The following is a 5,000-nucleotide window of genomic DNA, read 5'->3' as shown; positions in this document are numbered from 1 at the left end:
CGGGGGAAAACTAAGCGGATGCGGCCACGCGTTGGGGAAAACTAAGCGGATCCAGCCAAGTGTTGGGGAAAAATGGCCCGAAAACAGCCCAGCGGCAAGCGGAAGCAGCTAACGTTGGGGAAAAGTGACCCGAAAACAGTTAAGCGGGGGAAAACTAAGCGGATGCGGCCACGCGTTGGGGAAAACTAAGCGGATACGGCCAAGAGTCGGTGGAAATAGGCCCGAAAACAGTCCAGCGGCAAGCGGAAGCGGCTAACGTTGGGCAAAAGTGACCCGAAAACAGTTCAGCGGGGCAAATTTTTGAAATTTTTTTTGAAATTTTGAAATTTTTTTGAATTTTTGAAATTTTTGAAGTTTTTTTGGGTTTTTGGACTTTTTTTGAATTTTTGAATTTTTTGAATTTTTTTGAATTTTTTTGAATTTTTTGAATTTTTTTTGAATTTTTTTTTTTTTTTTGAATTTATTTGATTTTATAAATTTTTTGTGATTTTTTGAGATTTTTTTGAATATTTTACATGGGTGATTTCGACTTGGGGGATTTTCAGGGGGTGGTAACCCTGGGCGTGGCTAGAGCCTCAAAATGCATATTCCCCTATAGGGGGGCAAGGTTTTCAAAAATGGGTGCCCCCTCATGTACACGCGCGTGGGTGTACATGGCCCCGTCGGTGCCAGCGTGGGTGGAAAATGGCCCGAAAACAGCCCAGCGGCAAGCGGAAGCGGCTAACGTTGGGCAAAACTGACCCGAAAGCAGTATAGCTTGGAAAATTAAGCGGATGCAGCCAATTGTTGGCGAAAACTAAGCGGATACGGCCAAGTGACGGTGAAAAATGGCCCGAAAACAGTCCAGCGGCAAGCGGAAACGGCTAACGTTGGGCAAAAGTGACCCGAAAACAGTTCAGCTGGGGGAAATTAAGCGGAAGCAGCCAAGCGTTGGGCAAAACCAAGCGGATACGGCCAAGAGTCGGTGGAAAATGGCCCGAAAACAGTCCAGCGGCAAGCGGAAACGGCTAACGTTGGGACAAAGTGACCCGAAAACAGTTCAGCTGGGGAAAATTAAGCGGATGCAGCCAAGCGTTGGGGAAAACTAAGCGGATCCGACCCAGAGTCGGTGGAAATTGGCCCGAAAACAGCCCAGCGGCAAGCGGAAGCGGCTAACGTTGGGGAAAAGTGACCCGAAAACAGTTCAGCGGGGGAAAACTAAGCGGATGCGGCCACGCGTTGGGGAAAACTAAGCGGATACGGCCAAGTGTTGGGGAAAAATGGCCCGAAAACAGCCCAGCGGCAAGCGGAAGCGGCTAACGTTGGGGAAAAGTGACCCGAAAATAGTTAAGCGGGGGAAAACTAAGCGGATGCGGCCACGCGTTGGGGAAAACTAAGCGGATGCGGCCAAGTGTCGGTGGAAATTGGCCCGAAAACAGCCCAGCGGCAAGCGGAAGCGGCTAACGTTGGGCAAAAGTGACCCGAAAACAGTTCAGCGGGGGAAAACTAAGCGGATGCGGCCACGCGTTGGGGAAAACTAAGCGGATACGGCCAAGAGTCGGTGGAAATTGGCCCGAAAACAGTCCAGCGGCAAGCGGAAGCGGCTAACGTTGGGCAAAACTGACCCGAAAAAAGTTCAGCGGGGCAAATTTTTGAAATTTTTTTGAATATTTGAAATTTTTTTGAATATTTGAAATTTTTGAAGTTTTTTTGGGTTTTTGGACTTTTTTTGAATTTTTGAAATTTTTGAATTTTTTTGAATTTTTTTGAATTTTTTGAATTTTTTTTGAATTTTTGAATTTTTTTTTTTTTTTTGAATTTATTTGGTTTTATAAATTTTTTGTGATTTTTTGAGATTTTTTTGAATATTTTACATGGGTGATTTTGACTTGGGGGATTTTCAGGGGGTGGTAACCCTGGGCGTGGCTAGAGCCTCAAAATGCATATTCCCCTATAGGGGGGCAAGGTTTTCAAAAATGGGTGCCCCCTCATGTACACGCGCGTGGGTGTACATGGCCCCGTCGGTGCCAGCGTGGGTGGAAAATGGCCCGAAAACAGCCCAGCGGCAAGCGGAAGCGGCTAACGTTGGGCAAAACTGACCCGAAAGCAGTATAGCTTGGAAAATTAAGCGGATGCAGCCAATTGTTGGCGAAAACTAAGCGGATACGGCCAAGTGTCGGTGAAAAATGGCCCGAAAACAGTCCAGCGGCAAGCGGAAACGGCTAACGTTGGGCAAAAGTGACCCGAAAACAGTTCAGCTGGGGGAAATTAAGCGGAAGCAGCCAAGCGTTGGGGAAAACCAAGCGGATACGGCCAAGAGTCGGTGGAAAATGGCCCGAAAACAGTCCAGCGGCAAGCGGAAACGGCTAACGTTGGGACAAAGTGACCCGAAAACAGTTCAGCTGGGGAAAATTAAGCGGATGCAGCCAAGCGTTGGGGAAAACTAAGCGGATCCGGCCCAGAGTCGGTGGAAATTGGCCCGAAAACAGTCCAGTGCCAAGCGGAAGCGGCTAACGTTGGGCAAAAGTGACCCGAAAACAGTTCAGCGGGGGAAAACTAAGCGGATGCGGCCACGCGTTGGGGAAAACTAAGCGGATACGGCCAAGTGTTGGGGAAAAATGGCCCGAAAACAGCCCAGCGGCAAGCGGAAGCGGCTAACGTTGGGGAAAAGTGACCCGAAAACAGTTAAGCGGGGGAAAACTAAGCGGATGCGGCCACGCGTTGGGGAAAACTAAGCGGATCCGGCCAAGTGTCGGTGGAAATTGGCCCGAAAACAGCCCAGCGGCAAGCGAAAGCGGCTAACGTTGGGCAAAAGTGACCCGAAAACAGTTCAGCGGGGGAAAACTAAGCGGATGCGGCCACGCGTTGGGGAAAACTAAGCGGATACGGCCAAGAGTCGGTGGAAATTGGCCCGAAAACAGTCCAGCGGCAAGCGGAAGCGGCTAACGTTGGGCAAAACTGACCCGAAAACAGTTCAGCGGGGGAAAACTAAGCGGATGCGGCCACGCGTTGGGGAAAACTAAGCGGATACGGCCAAGAGTCGGTGGAAATTGGCCCGAAAACAGTCCAGCGGCAAGCGGAAGCCGCTAACGTTGGGCAAAAGTGACCCGAAAACAGTTCAGCGGGGGAAAACTAAGCGGATGCGGCCACGCGTTGGGGAAAACTAAGCGGATACGGCCAAGAGTCGGTGGAAATTGGCCCGAAAACAGTCCAGCGGCAAGCGGAAGCGGCTAACGTTGGGCAAAACTGACCCGAAAACAGTTCAGCGGGGGAAAACTAAGCGGATGCGGCCACGCGTTGGGGAAAACTAAGCGGATACGGCCAAGTGTTGGGGAAAAATGGCCCGAAAACATCCCAGCGGCAAGCGGAAGCGGCTAACGTTGGGCAAAAGTGACCCGAAAACAGTTCAGCGGGGGAAAACTAAGCGGATGCGGCCACGAGTTGGGGAAAACTAAGCGGATACGGCCAAGGGTCGGTGAAAAAGGGCCCGAAAACAGTCCAGCGGCAAGCGGAAGCCGCTAACGTTGGGCAAAAGTGACCCGAAAACAGTCCAGCGGGGGAAAACTAAGCGGATGCGGCCAAGCGTTGGGGAAAACTAAGCGGATACGGCCAAGCGTCGGTGAAAAAGGCCCGAAAACAGTCCAGCGGCAAGCCGAAGCGGCTAACGTTGGGCAAAAATGGCCAAAAGCGGTGGAGCAGGGCGGTCTGAATCTATGCATCCACATAAAATGGGGGGTAAACCTGGGGGATTTCCAGGGGGTGGTAACCCTGGGCGTGGCTGGAGACCCAAAATGCATATTCCCCTATAGGGGGGAAGGATTTTTGGAAGAGGCAGCCCCTCATGTACATGCCAAGCGGGGTGTACATGGCCCCTGTGGGTGCCTCCGTCGGTGTAAAATGGCCCGAAAAACAAGATTATGTTACCCGAAAACACGATTATGTTACCGAAAAAGCACGGTTGAGCGGGGGCAGTAAGCACGGTTGAGCGGGGGCAAAGAACACGGTTGAGCGGGGGCAAAAAACACGGTGCAGCGGGGACAAAAGACACGATTCGGGGGCAAGGAACACGAATATGTTACCGAAAAACACGGACCACGCGGGTTGAAATCCCCAGCCGTAGAACCGGCGAAACACGGTGGGGCAGGGCGTCTAAGCGTGGAGGCGCCCGTAAGACCGATGCGGGTTGAAATCCGCAGCCGTAAAGCCGGCGAAAAGCGGTCGGGCAGGGTGACTCCGCGTGGAGTTTCGCCCGTAAGGCCGATGCGGGTAGCCGCGCGGGTTGAAATCCCCAGCCGTAAAGCCGGTGAAACACGGTTCATTGGGGCGCCTAAGCGTGGAGGCGCCCCGCAGAGACCGAGCGGGTTGAAATCCCCAGCCGTAAAGCCGGCGAAACACGGTTCATTGGGGCGCCTAAGCGTGGAGGCGCCCCGCAGAGACCGAGCGGGTTGAAATCCCCAGCCGTAAAGCCGGCGAAACACGGTTCATTGGGGCGCCTAAGCGTGGAGGCGCCCCGCAGAGACCGAGCGGGTTGAAATCCCCAGCCGTAAAGCCGGCGAAACAAGTTCGGGCAGGGCGACTCCGCGTGGAGTTTTGCCCGTAAGACCGATGCGGGTAGCCGCGCGGGTTGAAATCCCCAGCCGTAAAGCCGGCGAAACACGGTTCATTGGGGCGCCTAAGCGTGGAGGCGCCCCGCAGAGACCGAGCGGGTTGAAATCCCCAGCCGTAAAGCCGGCGAAACACGTTCGGGCAGGACGTCTAAGCGTGGAGGCGCCCGTAAGACCGATGCGGGTAGCCGCGCGGGTTGAAATCCCCAGCCGTAAAGCCGGCGAAACACGGTTCATTGGGGCGCCTAAGCGTGGAGGCGCCCCGCAGAGACCGAGCGGGTTGAAATCCCCAGCCGTAAAGCCGGCGAAACACGTTCGGGCAGGACGTCTAAGCGTGGAGGCGCCCGTAAGACCGATGCGGGTAGCCGCGCGGGTTGAAATCCCCAGCCGTAAAGCCGGCGAAACACGGTTGAGCGG

Source organism: Carex rostrata, unplaced genomic scaffold (genome assembly GCF_964058835.1).
Source record: "Carex rostrata unplaced genomic scaffold, lpCarRost1.2 SCAFFOLD_50, whole genome shotgun sequence".
NCBI classification, from domain to species: Eukaryota; Viridiplantae; Streptophyta; class Magnoliopsida; order Poales; family Cyperaceae; genus Carex; species Carex rostrata.
Note: the sequence above shows the minus strand (reverse complement) of the source record.